We start from the raw sequence: 18,318 nt of genomic DNA on the forward strand, positions 1-18,318 counted from the left end.
AAAAGAAAATGACAAGAAAAAAAAATCTCAGTGGAAGTGTTCTAGGACAAGGCCTGAGTAATGGTATGCTACTATTATTACTACTACTACTACTACTACTACTACTACTACTACTACTACTACTACTACTTTCCATTAATTATTTTTGTTCTTGTTTTTGTTCTAGTTCTCATTTTTTTTTTTCTTTTACTTTCTTTTTTCTTTTTTTTCTGATCTGCTGCTAACCATATTCACAGATTATGCCCGTTTCACTATTCTTCTTCTTCAGCTTTTTTTTTTTTTTCTGTTAGTTTATTTCCTCAAACATCATTCCCAAATTCACTGTCATTTTAACTTTTTTTCATATATTCAGATTATCATAAACTTTACCGAGTCTTTTTGTTCTCACTCTCAGCTAACTTTCAAAAATATTCTGACGCATCACTTTAACCCTACAATTCACCATCAGTTACAGAGTTATGGAGTTACGGAGCGAATAATTGGGATTTTCAAGGGTGTCTCCATGACTCCAGTGACAGTTCAATAAGAATCTCGCATCATGAACGAGAACGAACACTATTGGAACCTGACTGATGACCTCGCTGGCCTCTGAAAATAGTCATGATGAAAGAGCACAGTGTTTCACAATAAGGGAAAGGTTAATGAGCCGGAACGCAACGGAAACTACATTTCACCAGATCTTTTTGAGCGTTATATTGAGACTTTGAGCTTCAGAGTCGCCACAATTACAGGGGTCGAACTCTCGGGGATTCTTTTTTTTTTCTATTTTTCAGTCTATTCAGACTGAATGGCTCCATCACAAGGGAAGCATCTCTTCACTGAAGCTACCGCTGCAGTCAACAGGACGCATATTAACGCCCACGGTATAGATCTCAGGGATTGCTCAAGATAACCTGGTCACGCATTCTGAAACATTTCATCCATTATATTCTAAAATCAAGGCCACAGAGATGACTATCCAGGCTCTCTATATGTTTATTCCCATTGATGATGCAGAATATATGTTTAATCATCACTCTAATCATGAAAACACTTTTGAAATATCCAATAACTTAAACTAGAGTTGATATGTTTGAGGCGGCGATTGAATGAAACACTGTGATTCATCTAGGGGAGTGAAAATAGTGTCTTCCTCCACAAGAACTGCTGGAGGAAACACTGAGAGTCATCTAAGGAAGTGCAGGTCGTGTCTTTCCCCACAAGGACTGGTAACACTGCCTTGGAGAGACGAGGATGCACCAATGTGACAAACGCTTCCGTACAGCGAGGCGAGACGCAATACAAGCTTCATGAACACGGGTTGAAGACGCAGGAGCAGGAAGTGTGGAGTCCATGATGCCCTGTCACCACCACCACCACCCTCAGCGGACGTGGAACAGAAGCATCCGCCGCCGCCACAACTGTGATATTCATAAACCGTGTCTTGCGCAATAATGGTAAAATGAATACGTGTAGATAACTTGTTGTTGTTGCTGTTATAGTTTATTGTTGTTGTTACTATTGTTGCCATTTAGTGTCAGCATTATTTGTATTATTAGTAGTGTTATTATTATTATTATTATTATTATTATTATTATTATTATTATTATTATCATTATCATTATTATTATCAGTAGTAGTAGTAGTAGTAGTAGTAGTAGTAGTAGTAGTAGTAGTAGTAGTAATAGTAGTAGTAGTAGTAGTAGTAGTAGTAGTAGTAGTAGTAGTAGTAGTAGTAGTAGTAGTAGTAGTAGTAGTACCATCAAAACATCACCGTTACCATTGTTTGAAAAAAGAAAGAGTAGGAGGAAGAGCAAGAGCAGAAGCAGGAACCGGAGGAGGAAAGGAGTAATTAGTCATAATTGAGCATCAACATGGAACAAAGGCAAACAATTAGGCAATAAACAAAGATCACCAAAAAACGTTCGACACAGGAAGCCCAGTTAATGAGGCAGCGCGGTGATGTTTATGTTACCACGGCCACAATGGTGTGTGTGTGTGTGTGTGTGTGTGTGTGTGTTTACCTATTGTTCCCTGCACTACAACTGTCTACTTTCGTTACACAGACGCAAAGGTTTCATAATTCAAATGCTATGTTACAAATGCACGTTCATTGACGAGTTCTGCCCATGACTGTAGTGTATTAAGACCACACGCAACTATCAGCCTTATTTGAACTGCTGTCACTTACAACACTATTACAACACTCACTTCATATTTCATCGTGTCATTTGTACTTTTTTCTTCTATTATTTTTAACACTATCAATTAATTTACACACCAGAATCTCATGAGTAAGATTCAAGAAGCAGGTTAAATATTGACCTGCACGCCTTGTCTAACATTACCGGCCTGTCAGTCGTGGTAAATAAAACAACAAGACCAAGTGGAGTTTACTTAGTCTGAATCTCGGTCTTCCAGCGCTCTCTCTCTCTCTCTCTCTCTCTCTCTCTCTCTCTCTCTCTCTCTCTCTCTCTCTCTCTCTCTCTCTCTCTCTGTTGGTTCAGGTGTCTATGTTATTGAAGAGCTGAATTTTCCTGTTGCTCTTTTTGTTATTTATTTTCCTGTTTTAGTTTTTTCCTGCTTTACTTATTTATTTTCCTTATTTTTTCAGGTTTTTATGTTATTCACTGGCAGAATTTTCCTTTTTTCACAGACTTATAAATGAGATTGAGCTGAGAGAGAGAGAGAGAGAGAGAGAGAGAGAGAGAGAGAGAGAGAGAGAGAGAGAGAGAGAGAGACCTTTAATCGAACCTTCCACAAAAATAATTAGAAAACAAAGGATATCTTTTTTTTACATATTTACATGACAAATAATTTTCATTCTTCATGTTATTCATTTACTACATTAAAATTTCTCTTACTGCATCAAAATCTTTCTCTTTTTTATTTAGTTTTCTTTTATCTTTTTCACACTGGATTATTTAATTCATGAATCGTTTAATGCACATTCCACAACACTATATGACCCCATGTATTATTATTGGTCCCTATTTTTGTGCCATGTTTCACCTCTCCCACAGCCTGAGGGATTTACATACAATACACTAACAAATCCCATCATTTCCCCGCCAAGTCGTCACTTAACCGTCTCATTTAACTTGTAAAATAACAAGCACACGGTCGGAACTTTATCTAACATTTTATTTCCTAGACTTACCTCTTCCCTTGCCACTCCCTTCCCTTCGCATCCCATTTTGAATATTCACGGATATATTCTACCATTATATTTTTTTCTCTTATTATTTTTCAGAGTTATCCTCGCGTCTTTCAGTGGCAGGGAGGCATGGCAGCGACCAGCAGTGGCGTGGGATATATGATGACTGCACTTATGTTGATCACCACGGCGGAGTTTGTCGAGTAATGATGTTTTAGCTTTCCAATACCTAAAGTGCAGCTTCCTTCCACTGTAGCCTGATCAGACATCATATTGTGCTCGGATCAGCTACGTGAGTGAGGCAATAGCTGAGAATAGAAGTAAGAATAGAAGCTAAAACACCAGATAAGCAATGCAATACTTAACTGCACAGAAAGGAATAACATTACTTCATAATAAATAACGAGTGAGAAAAAAAAAAGAAATACATAGCACATTTATCATAACGAATATTTACATACCAACTAAAATATCGGTAAATAATATCCACGCATTAATTTCACACCAAGAAGACAAATGACGCAAACTCAGCGAGGCCTTCAGTGCTACGAGGAAATCCATGAAAGAAGTGTGGGAAGTGGAGAAGGACAGTGAAAGGAGCGTGAATATTTGCACCTTACTTGGAAGCTTTGGTACACATGAGTGACGGAAAAATAGAACGGAACATACAGAAGCACAAAGAAAGAACAGAGAAGCTACTTTTTCTACTTTTTTTCTTTTTTTCAAGGATAAAATACGAGTGACATGACCCTAAACTATGAGCAACGTCAATACTTGGGAGGTTTACTAAATGAAAAATGTGTTAGATTAGATATGACTGACAGAAAATTAAGTGTGAATATTTAATAAACTATATTTAGATTTCTTGAATGGGAGAGTGTGAGAAAAAGAAAGAAAAAAAAATCACACAATACAAAGGAACACAAAAGAAAGAACAAAAAAAGCACTGAGGGTAAGCTTTTGTAATAATAAGTTAGTATGCCATGACCTAAACTATGAGAAACGCAAACTTTTCTTTAACGACACTTAGATTTCGTGAATGGAATCGACTGGGAAAAGAAAGAACGAAATACAAAGAAATACAAAGAAAGAACAATTAATAACAAAGCTTTTTAATGGTGAGCGACTCCAATATGACCTAAAATATGAAAAGTGTGAATACTTGAACGATACTTACAAGGAAGCCACAGAGAACACAACACAAAGCAACACGAAAGAAGAACAAAACCAAGAGATATTGATCCTTACTAAGCTTATTTTTTGTGTGTATTAAACTACGCTGATATGACATGAAGGATGAGACGTAGGTCAATAGAGACGAGAGAGAGAGAGAGAGAGAGAGAGAGAGAGAGAGAGAGAGAGAGAGAGAGAGAGAGAGAGAGAGAGAGAGAGAGAGAGAGAGAGAGAGAGAGAGAGAGAGAAGCGTCAGAGGTACGGAGGTAATAAGGTTAAATTATAATGGTGAAAAAAAAAAAGTGAAGTAGGGTACGAGGGTATAAAAAATGGGAAAAAAGGAGAAAAAAAAAAAGCATAAATAAAAAGGCTGCATTATTTATCGGAAAACTTTAGAGTGCACAACGTTATGAAATTTCTCAAACTATAAAGGAAAAATTATGATTGCATAAATAAAGTGAAAAATGGTGTATGAAAATATCCGCTTTATGCGAACGAGCAAGAGAGAGAGAGAGAGAGAGAGAGAGAGAGAGAGAGAGAGAGATCACACCCAACACACAATTACATAATTTTTATGAGAGGAATTCTGTTGCTTCTAAATCTCATCACTACTTCTACTACTACCACCACCACCACCACCACTACTACTACATGTGGATCTTATATCAACAAAGCCGGAAAAATAATTAAGCCAGCCAATACCCGGCGGGAAGAGAGACGGATTAAAGCCTTACAACCTTGAAGAAGGTGAGACAGAACACACACACACACACACACACACACACACACACACACACATGACCAGCAGGATGGGTGACCAGCAGGCGACCGAGGTGAATTACACACACACACACACACACACACACACACACACACACACACACACACATGTAGATTTATTCACAAAACCTCGACACAATAATACAACAGACTTCTCCATTTCGTCATTGTTCTCTTCTCTCTTTTCCCAGTGACTCTCTCTCTCTCTCTCTCTCTCTCTCTCTCTCTCTCTCTCTCTCTCTCTCTCTCTCTCTCTCTCTCTCTCTACCTGGACACTCCCTTCCTTCATCACTCGCAGCCAGCCTCTCTTCCCTCTCTTTTACTCTCTCACGTCTCCTTTCTGTCCTCTCTAACTTTCCTTCCTCGTACCATCCCTCGTATCCTCTCTCATATTCCATTCATCTTTCGTACCTTTACTCCCCCATCCCACCCCTTGCAGTCGCTTCATGCATCCCTTTCCTTCTTTCCTTCCCTTTCCTCCATCAGCCAAGCTCGTTGCTCCGTCCTCACCACAACGCTTAATGCCGCTGCGTCTCGTTCAGTGATATTTATTGAAGTTTATTTCTACTCACAGCTTGCTGGAACGATATTTGTTGCGCCAATAGCCGACCTTCTGTCTCCTGCTGTTCCTCCATTCGCCTACTTCTACTGTCCTCACCTCCTCCACCTCTTCCTCCTCCTTTTCTCTCTAGAATCTTCATTTAAGCCAAGAATTACTGAAGAAACAAGCTCCATCGTCAGTAGTTTGGTTATTGTCATTAAAACTGTTATTTTGTTATTGTTTCCGTGTGATGTGATGTGATGGGCTTCCAGGGGCAGCAGACAGACCGTTCTCCAGAGGTCTAGACTGTAAGACGCCGCTTGACTTTGTTTGGTAAGGCGAAGAATTGGCTTATGTGTGAAGAGGTTTCTTTATTATGTATTCGTGTAAGGTGGAGGAAATGTTGATAGGTTTAAAAAAAAATCCTTAATATGAAAACGAATTAGCAAAATGTTCAACCATGTAAATTTTTAAGAGATAAGGGTGAGGAGCTTTCCGTACCTAGACAAACATGTTTTAAACGAAGTATCAAAATGTTTCACCACCTAACGAGTGTAATTCCTCCTCGGTATAGGTCCAGACTGAGATATGTGAACGAAACAAGTGATAGCTGAAGTGATAATTCAATGCAATAAATAACCTTTGCTTTTTCTGCGCATATGTATCATCCATTTAATCTTTCCTTTTTATTTGACGAGCTCTAATGAATTTCTCTTTGTATATTGCACAATTTGACAATAAAAGTATCTCATCTCTTCTTATCTTCTCGCCTTATGATACAACGAAGGAAAGATGGAGACGGCAATACCTAACATGTCTGCAGATAAATACACGCAAGGCGGATGATTTCTGGAGGAATAACAAAGGGACAAAAGCCTTCAGCAGTGTTAGTATACGAGTACATGGGAGAATAACAGTGTGTGATGGACCGCTGTCTTTGATCGCTTCTTTGTCAAGTGTTGTGGCTCCAACTTGTATAAATATAGGTCTCTCTCTCTCTCTCTCTCTCTCTCTCTCTCTCTCTCTCTCTCTCTCTCTCTCTCTCTCTCTCCTCAATGCCTTTCTTTCACCAAATATCGTTGAATTTATAAAACTCAGTTATTCCGCCATACAATACCCAACCCACTCCCACGTCACGTCCTGCCTACACAAGCCACTTCTCACTCAATAAGTGCTGAGTAGCCAAATAGTGAATATAGTAAACCACCACTCCGATGTCTTTTCACTGTTGTTACTTTGATAATAACTCTAAGGACTATATTCTAAAACACTTCGCCGCACCTCCACTACTTTCAAAAGATTCTAGTTGAAGTTCACGGGTTTTTCACGGGTTCTTTTTTCATGGTTATAGTAAAAGTTTTAAAAGATTTCTGCATATTTAAGAGGAAAACACTCGAGAGAAACCGCCTTATCATCTCTGTGCTCTTTGAAAATAGCTGGTCTTGGTGAGAGAAAGTGTTTCAGAAGACAAATCTAAATACAGTTATGGAAACCAGGAGAAAAAGATCCAAGTCGAGTAAAGACTAACCGTGCACTGGAAAATGTGTGTGAATTCATTGATGTTGCCATTATGCACAATTAAAAGAATAGAGGAAGAAGTCTTGTGTTACGTGCCGCAAGGAAGCTTGTGTGTTCATTTTTATCATTTTCTTTTGTATTCCCTTTTTCAGGCGGTTCGGCAGCTCACTTTGCCTGTGTGATGTTTTCTTCCTGTTGCGTCGCGGAATAGGAAATGTTCACGGAAAATATTCTTGCCGGATACACGCTCAGGGGAAGCCAGACAAGAATACCAAATAAACTTCGCGTCAGGAGGACAAGGGAAGAAAACTATACAATATACATGTTTGCTGTCTCACGTATGTGCGTGGGAGTCCGTGGACGAGTGTGTGTGTGTGTGTGTGTGTGTGTGTGTGTGTGTGTGTGTGTGTGTGTGTGCGCACGCAAGCAGGCAGGTAGGCATTATTTGTCCAGTAAATGAAAGTTAACCTTAGAGACACTGAGCCGCCGTGCTCCTCGTCTGCTCCGGGCCGGGCCTTCAAGGACACATCGCCACAGCACTTCGCGTTCCCACGTTTGCTTTCCTTGAATACTTCAGCAGGTATAAATGTTTACCCACCAATTCTGGAAGGTGGATGGGCAGCTCAAACAGATGGAGATCAGCGTCCCACTTCTGATGGGGAATCAGACTATAAGACCAAATTTGAGAGGGTGGCCCAACATGCCCGTGTTATCCATTGCCTCACTGCGACACACACTCCGTCACGCAATATGTGCTCCGTAAATATGCTTGAGGTGATTACTTAGCATGAAATAACTATTCATCTCCAAACCTTTCTTACAGACAATTATTACACACACACACACACACACACACACACACACACACACACACACACATATACACACGCTCGGGCGCGCGCGCACGAGCGCGCGAGACATGTGTCTGCTGGAACAGCACATATCATCACGGTTGCTGTTGCCAGACATTGTTGAAGTGCTGACAGGAGGTGAAATCAGCAATGCATAGTCATGTTGTCAGCTATTGTCTTTAGCAGTGAGAGAGGATCACTGCAGAGCATCGCAGCACAAAGTATTCAAGGTGGAATGCACAATGTAATACCATTGCGTCAATTCGTCTTGCTTCACATTTTAATTTATTAATTAAAAATAAAATCCAGTGTTTACAGCAGCACTTCGCTGATTGAAAATATATCAAAGCCACAATGCACGGAAAGATGGCAATCAAATAACAAAATCTTAACTACCTTACAGTATATGCTGAAGCAAAAGTTTCACCACTTGCACGGCTTGAAAACTCAGCGTCTGATGGTTTATGGTACGAGAACAAGCACTTGTAATAGAGTGAAAAGTTACTTTCAGGCTCGTCAAAATATAATACCGCAACGTCATTCCCAAGTGACAAGCACAGGGCCAGACTCCCGCCACGGCCCCGCACGGCGCCTGATTGCATGTCGAGACACTCACGCCGCACGAAGGTGGAATAATGCATTGTTTTTCAAGAAGAACACTTCGCTTAATGCATTGTACATTACTGAAACGTGAGTAAACATTCATTTCAGCAATTGCTTTCTCACGTAAAGCATCGGCCGGTTCACTAGAGGAACAGTAAACATAAACATGTATGCATATTTAGATAAAGCACTAGCAGCACTTTGAAATCATGAACACGAATCAAATATAAAAGAATAACCCGTTCACTTTACTAATTACTCGTTTCATCAAATTAATGAGTTTACTTCAATGCATGACTCTTTATTTTACAAGAATTTGCAATAAACTACAAACAACATAACCTTTCACTCACCATTCATATAGACTCCTCGGATTAAAGCAAATCTCCTGCTGTTCCTGAAAAGGAAGAAAAATATACATAAATGGACGGATGATGAGCCAACATATACGAAGATAATGTCATACACGCATTACTAGCAAGACAAACATTTCATTCCTACGTGACACATCTTTCTTCAGTCGCAAACCACTTTGAGACATTTCCTTTCGTTTCATACACACTTTTAACCAGTATACTATCCTGTCTGTATTTGTTCTGCTGTCATAATATTACACGAAAAAAAATTGTGTACATGGCTAATTCTGTACATTGGAAAAACTTAGTACTTGAATCCCTTTATCCTTTTCGTAGGTCTTATAAACGATAATGTACAATGGTTTGGGGGGATTTTTTTTGTGTGTGCTTTAAATTGCTTCGCATCTCAGTGAAAGGATAAAGTGAACTGCTTAGACTTAGATTTTTATCACCACTGAGGAGAAATTAACATTCTTTTTGGGGAACCAAAGCTTTTTTTCCCTGGATAAAAGTGGACACTATATCTTTACTTCTCAACCTTTACTTTCAAGGTCAAATCTTAAATTCTTAGAGTCAAATCTGTATATCATGAATCGTCATTTTCATTCAGGTATTCACAATCTACAATACTACCTACAAGTACTGGTCTTTAATTCACAGGTCATTTGTCAGGAGAGGGCAAGAAATTATGGGTTCAAATTTGATAAGGTTAGATTTAACCTCTTCAGTATCACGACGCATTTTTACCATGAGTTTTGGGTGTGATTCAACGATTTTATTGACATTATGAAGGATCTATGAATGTTAAAAGACTAGTTGCCAGTGTCTTCACCATCTTAATCCCCACATAAGTTTCTAAAGCTGTATAAAATCATCAAGTAGTAAGCAGAATAAATACGGAAACGCGTCACGGTACTGAAGAGGTTAAGAAGAAATACGAAAACACTGGTTCCCAAAATGAGTGACAGGTGAATGTAATAGAGGCCTGTTACTTTAAAGGAAGATTAGACAAATTCATGAATGAGAATAATATGTGGAAATAGGCTTAGTTATAAAAAAGGACTGCCGTATGTAGGCCTTACGACTTCTTACAGCTTGTTTTTTCTTCTTATTTTATTCTTATCTTTTTTTTCATAGTGTTATGTTCTTACGGACTTACATATTGTGTGTGGGAAGACTTCCATACTTGTATTGCTAGATTAGTGAAAAAGAGGAAATAACAATAAAAATCATCACATAATCATATAAAACAACGAAAAATAAGGAGATGCAATAACGAAAAGCTCAAATAAATTCCTCTTCTTGTTTCCTGAAGGCACAAACTTATTAGAAATATATAAAGACCATTTCAGAAGTCACGGTCATCAGCTCCGAGTCATAAAGCCTGGTGTGGAGTGAAGGCTCAGGTGGTGTTCGCAATGTAGGAATAACTTGCAATATGAGACGGAGGTGAAAGAAGCTTACCAAGGCAAAAATATATCCAGCCACCTTCCTTTCCGCCTTCTTACAACTTTCCTTTCACATTCTCTCTCTCTCTCTCTCTCTCTCTCTCTCTCTCTCTCTCTCTCTCTCTCTCTCTCTCTCTCTCTATCTATCTATCTATCTATCTATCTATCTATCTATCTATCTGTCTATCTATCGATCTATCTTGTACATCAGATATTACATTTCACCTCCTTTCCTTTTATTCTTTATCTTCTTTTCCATCATTTTTCCCTTCCTCGATAAATTTTCCGTCCTAGACACCACAGACCACACGTGAAATAATTCTTGTCCTTGTTAGTGTCGCTTTTATCATCATTATTATCATCATCATTGCAAAATATATAAACACATCCTGGAGAAGCTTACAGCGGCTTACTGTACAAGAGGCAAGTCAAAGTTTACTGACCGCTGACATGGGGTCTTTATAGGGATTACATTTGACTCCTCTCTCGTGACATGATCATGGAATCGCGCTGGTGAACTCTATAGCTGGTGTATATGTATAAAGTGGCGTTATGGTCTGCCCCTGCATGCTCTCTGGTCACCTCTGAGGAGTCTGTCAATGTGAGTGTTTCCTAATCCCGTATGCTGACTGAAGACAACTCGTGACGGACCAAAAGGACCCTCGTGTCTCCCTCATAGTCGTGTTTCCTGCTCCTTCTATGCCACACTCGTCCTAGTGTTGACGATTATAGAAACAGTAATATGACAAAGCGTAACACTAAGATAATAGTTGATTTAGATGGGATGTATTCAGCACACTTTGTTTTGTAGCATTTATTTATGTTTTGTTATTTTTATGCTGTAGAATGATAATCAATACTGGAAGATGATGCATATACACATAGATAAATGTATATACGAAGAAGAGAGAGAGAGAGAGAGAGAGAGAGAGAGAGAGAGAGAGAGAGAGAGAGAGAGAGAGAGAGAGAGAGAGAAATAGCCTTCCTCTTTGTACTGTCACTAGTTCCCACAAGCTGCAATGAACGCTCCGCCACTTGACAACAGGCGTGAGTCAGACAGGCAGCCAGCGTGACGGGTGCTCCCTGCAACACTCCTCTCTCCCTCCCCCCCGCCTCCCGCCTCTCACAGTACTGGACCGTCACCACCGTCATTAGGAGTATCAACCCGCGACGCTGGGAATGGAGCGCTGCCCGTTCAATATCTCTTGAGAAACTTCAGACTCAGTAGGAAGACGAGTCCACTGACATGTGTGTGGTCAGAGAATCCTTGAAACTCCGGCCGTAGTAACACTCAGCCGTGGAATAAGTTGTGGAGGCCATCAATCTGCCAGCCACAGGGATGGACAATATGGCCTTCACTCAATCAGGTGACAGCTGAGGCCAAAGTTACTCATTTTATCAGCGCAACTTCCAGAGCGGCTCACACAACGAGATGAGTATAGCGGCAGGATACGCATTGCTGTTTCAGTGAAGTTAGATGCACATTGCTACTTAAATCAAGCTTGATATTACTGTTTGAATAAAGCTGGATATTAGTGGAAACTCATTATTGTTTAAATAAAGGTCAGGACTCATCGCCGTTTGAATAAAGATTGAATTATTGTGCTTTAACTAAATCTGGATAAGCATGTACGTTCGAATAAAGCTAAAAAAAAAACCTGTGATGTATGAGTAAAGTTAGAGATTCATTGCCATTTGAATAAAGCTAGAGACTAATAGCTGTTTGAAAAAAAGAAGCTGGATATGCATTGCTGTTTAAATAAATGTAACCCAGTAACACAGTGCGCTGATATCAGCCATCGCAGCAACTCGATTACACTGTTACACAACGAATCAATCTCCTGAGGTGTTATGTAACCAGTCCTGCGGATCACACATCAGATATTTCCATTGTCTACACGTGAAACTAGATGATATTCCAGTCAACTCGTAGCCTCTCAGCTCCACGCGCGGTCTGTTATGTAAGACCAATATTCTATGGTGTTGTGTAACTATTCCAGCTACTACCTAAATGTAAATGCTTTTACTGTCATTCACACGTGAAACATTATGGTTAGGTATGTCAACGTGCTCTGACAGCTTCTATTATTTTTAATGTACGACACTGCTGATCCGGGAGTCTCATTTCTGACACTTGCCTTACTTTCTGCTGTGAACTGTCTTTTAATCAGTTCATCAGATTCAAAATAGAAGGTAGCAAAGAAATTATACATACAACACCACGTTTTGTTCACTTCTATGAAATAATGATTTGACTTTCAATATTTCTTAATATGAAAAACGACTCAGAATGTTTCGGAGTATCAAGACACATCAAAAGGTTTTAAGATGACTTCTCTCTCGGTTCTCATACTCCTATCCTCTTTATGGGAGCGGCACTAGAGAGAGCTTATTATTTTTTTCCCTTGGCTAATCTCCTAAGTACACAACCAGAGGAATTAAAACAAGCTACGTCATAATATACACGTGAATTTTTTTTTCATTCTCTCTCTCTCTCTCTCTCTCTCTCTCTCTCTCTCTCTCTCTCTCTCTCTCTCTCTCTCTCTCTCTCTCTCTCTCTCTCTCTCTCTCTCTCTCTTGACCAGTCTCCCACGTACACAATAAAATGAGTCAACACAATCTAGGTGGCGTCAGTATCATCAAACAGATACAAGTACCACAGAATCACATCCCATTTCACTGGCACACTCATTCATCTAACGTGTAAATGATGAATAAACCTTCTATATAGTTTCCGAAGCAGCGTCCAGCCTTCCCTTGAACACCTTGGGGCGGCGCTTACAGGCCAAGTAGCAGCCGGTTATACACTCGCATATCCCGTTGGAAATGAGACAGAGGAACACTGAATGCCAAAGCAGGGTCGGGGACCTGAATCCATGGCACGCTTCGCCTCCACATACAGAAGATGAATTGAATATAATACCCAAGATGACGCCTCGCCTGCATTGCCTCACACCATCTTTCCTGGCTGCAGTGGCGGTGTCCCTAATAACAATTCACATCAGGTATAGGAATGTTTCGGTGTCAGACTAAAATTTGTCCTCCCTTCACTCTTTTTGAAGTGTTTTAAGAGTTCAGTGGTAAGGTGCAGAAGTGTTATGCGTGTAAATACAGGTTTAAACCTGTGTGTGTGTGTGGTGTGTCTGTGTGTGTGTGTGTGTGTGTGTGTGTGTGTGTGTGTGTGTGTGTGTGTGTGTGTAATTCACCTCCTCGGTTGCCTGCTGGTCACCCAACCAGTCTTCCCCATTACGGAGCGAGCTCAGAGCTCATAGACCGATCTTCGGGTAGGACTGAGACCACAAGACACACTCCACACACCGGGACAGCGAGGCCACAACCTGTGTGTGTGTGTGTGTGTGTGTGTGTCGTAAGGTAAAAACAACATGAACCAAAAAGAGGCAAAATTTTCCGGGGCTACCAGGTGCTTTCTCTTGTCCCACCCAAACACTCTCTCACACACAGACACACACACACACACACACACACACACACACACACACACACACACACACACACACACACACACACACACACACACACACACACACACACACACACACACACACACAAATCATTAGCATACGGAAAAAAAAAACCTGCCAACATTCGAGTTAAAAAGAGAGAAAAAAAAAAGCAGAAAAATCAGCAACTCATTTAGCAGTTATTTCCTTGTATCAAAAAGGAGTAAATATTTGAGTAGCTATTTCCCCTTTCACGTCCATATAATATTCTGTCAGCTGCTTGGGGTTTTAACACGAAATACATGCACTGAAGGAAAAAAAAGATACACGCTTTTTATATTTTCCCATCATGATCATTTTTTTCCCTCGTTACCGTAAGGGAGAAAAAAAGATGAGAGCGAATTATAGTAAAGCAAAAAATGGGAAGTAGAAAAAAGAAGCGCCTTTCATCCTTGCCTCGCCTCTAAACAGGGAGTGACAAGGGTGGATGTAGTGCGTCCTGCCTGGCTAGAAACACCTTTATAACGCATTAGACCACCACCACCACCACCACCACCCTCCACTTCTCCAGCCGCCACCCATCCCAACCCCGTCTCCCTCCTCCACCTCTTCCCTCCTCTTACTCAGCCTGCGAGGACAGCATAGTGTCGGCGGAGCATCACCCATTAGGGGCGTTAACAGCATTGCTTCGTATTCTAAATCACTGCTGGACATTTTTCTATCTTCATCTTTCATTTATTATCGCTTCAGTAAATTAAGTAAGTATTCTAATTTTCTGCATTAATAATATAAGTCCCTTTACCTAAACTCTTCACTCCTGGACGATTTCTCTTCTATTTTTTTTTATTTCCTTCATCTTTTGATTCTGGTTTTTTTTCCTCTCTTCTAATGTGTGTGTGTGTGTGTGTGTGTGTGTGTGTGTGTGTGTGTGTGTGTGTGTGTGTGTGTGTGTGTGTGTGTGTGTGTGTGTGAGTGAGTGAGTGGTTTCAGGCATACCATTAATTTTTTACAGTGCTCCGAATGTTACCAAAAGAAAAGCAAACCAGTGGAAGAGTTACACGTTCCAGTGCTTTGTTTCCTCCACATTTAACAAGCTGTGATCAAAGTTAGTGGAGTGTTTTCAATGTTGCGATTGTTTCATGTGGTATTTCAATTTTGTTCCGTCTGTTGCTAAAATTAAAAAGAAAAAAAAACTTGATGATCCTTTGAAAACAGTCCTTATGATAGGCCGGAAGATTTGAGAGCCTAAAATAAGAAAGTTGCAATAAAACATTAGACCTACACGCGGCAGTCCTTGAATTAAATGTGTTTGCCTACAACCAATTATTGTCCTTATCTATTATTTTACCTATCATTTTAAGCCTCTTTGATAACTCGGCACTAAATAACCGAACCACTGAATCTACTCCACTAATAATCTATACTATTTCATACGAGGACAAATTTCTTTCCATTTCGTTTTCTTTTATCTAACTATATCAACATTGAACCTTTTACATTAAGTCTTATCATGATCAATAAACATCTTAACTCATTCATTGCGACAGTCCTTCACTGCTACTACCTTCTTCATTTCCTTGATGACTCGTGGCTTTACTGAAGGAGACGCCGCAGCAGTTTCCTTTCACCTCTACTCTTATCCTGATTAATAAACATCCTAACTTATTTCAAAGGGTTATTATTGCACTGCTACTTTATTGCTATTAGTATCATCATCATCATTTCTAGACGAGGTATCAGCAGGACTTTATTGTAGGAGATGCCGCAAGAGACTCTGTTGATGCTACTCCTATTTAAATTAACATCCTGATATAATTTCCAAACACTATAGAGGTTTTCATTCCATTACTGTTCTATTACTACCACCACCATCACTACTATCATCGACTTTAACTTAGGACACTGCAAAAGCTTCCCTTACTCCTATTCTGATTAATAAATGTCATAACTGAGATAGGAATACTCGATTTATTATTACTTTCATGACTACCACCACCACCACTTCTATTTACTACCACCACCATCACTTCTATCATCTTTACGGTAGGACACACTGCAAAAGCTTCCCTTACTCTTTTTCTGATTAATAGATGTCATAACTGAGATCGGAATACTCAGTTTATTATTACTTTCATGACTACCACCACCACTACTTCTATTTACTATCACCGTCACTTCTATCATCAACAAATCAGAACTTTACCATAGGAGACGCTGCAGAACCTTCCCTTACTCCGATTCTGATTACATCTCTTAATCCCTTGAGTACCATGACGCGTTTCCATATTCATTCTGCTTACCATTTGGTGATTTTATACAGCTTCAGAAACTCATGTGGAGGATTAAAATAGTGAAGACTGTGGCCATTAATCTTCTGACCTCCAAAAACCCTTCCTAATGTCAATAAAATGGGCTAATCGTATTCATATCTCAAGGTAAAAATGTGTCCCAGTATTGAAGTGGTTAAGTGAAATCACAACACTCAGTACATTATTACTTTCATCACCACCACCACCACCTCCATCACTTCTAGCCTTGACACACCGAGACTTTTCTGTAGGAGATATAGCCGCCGCTGCCGCCGCCGCCGCCGCCACCTCCGCAGCCTCCCGACCTTGACACCGCCCACGTGCGTGCAAATGGAGCAGCTTTGGGAGTCGATCGTCAGGGTGAGGAGGCTTTTAGCGAGGGAGTCAGATTGGCTGGGAGGGTGAGGAGGTGAGGAGTGGCCGGGAAGACGCTGCATATCGAACCAGCTACCACTACTACCACCACCACCACCATCACCACCACCACCACCGCTACCACCGCTACCATGCTACACGGTAAGGCGGCGAGAGAGACAAGGAGGCGAGTGATCTGCAGGCATCGACAAGCGAGAGGGAGCGTGTGAAGCGTCAGTGTTGTCTAGAATGAGCTGGGAAATGTGTATGTGTGTGTGTGTGTGTGTGTGTGTGTGTGTGTGTGTGTGTGTGTGTGTGTGTGTGTGTTGGAGGGGAAGGACAGGGATGAGATGAGAGAGAGAGAGAGAGAGAGAGAGAGAGAGAGAGAGAGAGAGAGAGAGAGAGAGAGAGAGAGAGAGAGAGAGAGAGAGAGAGAGAGAGAGAGAGAGAGAGAGAGAGAGAGACGAGAGAGAGACGGACAGACAGACGGACAGACAGACAGACAGACAGACAGACAGACAGACAGACAGACAGACAGACAGAGATGCAAAACCACGCAGACAGAAAAACAGAGACAGACAAATAGACAGAGACAGACAGGTAGACAGACAGACAGAGACAGACAGACAGGCAGACAGAAGGACAGACAGACAGATAGACAGACACGGACAAATACAGTGACAGAAACAGGCAGAGAAACAAACACAAAGGCACAGAAATAAAAGGCAAACAGACAGGCAGACAGACAGACAGACAGACAGACAGACAGACAGACAGACAGACAGACAAACAGACAGATAGAAAGATAGACAGACGCACTTACTCACTGGCAGACTAAAAAAAGATAAACAAACAAACAGGCAGACAGACAAACAGGCAGACAGACAAACAGACAGACAGACAGACAGAGCAAGCTTGACAGGATTTCCTTTTAGGCATCGAGGAAACTGAGGAAGAAAAGCAGCTTAGCAATGAAATGGTCAAAAATAAAATATTGCCAAGGTTTTCCATACAGAGAGAGAGAGAGAGAGAGAGAGAGAGAGAGAGAGAGAGAGAGAGAGAGAGAGAGAGAGAGAGAGAGAGAGATGAAGAATAAACAGAAAATGTGTGTAGTGATCCCGTAAAGAAAGACAGTGGACAGAAGACTACGGCCAGTTGACAGAGTGATATGAAGGAGGAGGAGGAGGAAGAGGAGGAGGAGAAGGAGGAGGAGGAGGAGGAGGAGGAAGAAGGAGAGAAGGAAAGAAATGAAGAACAGCAAGATGAAGAATGAAAGTAGGAGCAAAGCAATAAAAAAAGTATTATGAGGAACAGAAGGAGGAGGAGGAGGAGGAGGAGGAGGAGATGATGACGGAGACAAACGAGATGGCAGCAAGGAAGAAGAGGACAACCTTGCACTGGCGCGTCAATTCGAAGACAAAAGAAAAACAAAGAGAAAGGTGGAGAGACAGAGACGAATGTAATGTTGTGAGAGAAAAGAAAGTTAGAGTGAAAGAACGAGAAAAAAGAAACACACACAGACATTGAGAGTTGCGTGGAAGTGTCTGCAGCGAAGAGAGAGAGAGAGAGAGAGAGAGAGAGAGAGAGAGAGAGAGAGAGAGAGATGAGAGGAGTAAAAAGATGAATGAAAGATGAAAGGAAGTTTGATGTTCTATCCTCATCAGAGAGTAAAGTTTCAGTGTCACGTATTTCTGCAGTATGATTGATGATTACTGAGGCAAGACCACTCACGCAAAGCAGGTTACCTTTCTGTTTTGATCTTAGCTTCTCTCTTGAAAATCCCTTAGT

The 18,318-nt window shown here is 40.6% G+C and overlaps 1 long non-coding RNA gene across 1 annotated transcript; it reads left to right on the forward strand.

Annotated features, from left to right (window-relative positions):
• Positions 1 to 1,208: 1,208 nt before the first annotated feature.
• Positions 1,209 to 3,557, forward strand: LOC123520817. Its single transcript, XR_006679383.1, has 2 exons — positions 1,209 to 1,436; positions 3,235 to 3,557. It is a non-coding gene; the product is annotated as an uncharacterized LOC123520817 (long non-coding RNA).
• Positions 3,558 to 18,318: the final 14,761 nt, after the last annotated feature.

This window comes from Portunus trituberculatus, chromosome 47, assembly GCF_017591435.1.
Source record: "Portunus trituberculatus isolate SZX2019 chromosome 47, ASM1759143v1, whole genome shotgun sequence".
Classification (NCBI taxonomy): domain Eukaryota; kingdom Metazoa; phylum Arthropoda; class Malacostraca; order Decapoda; family Portunidae; genus Portunus; species Portunus trituberculatus.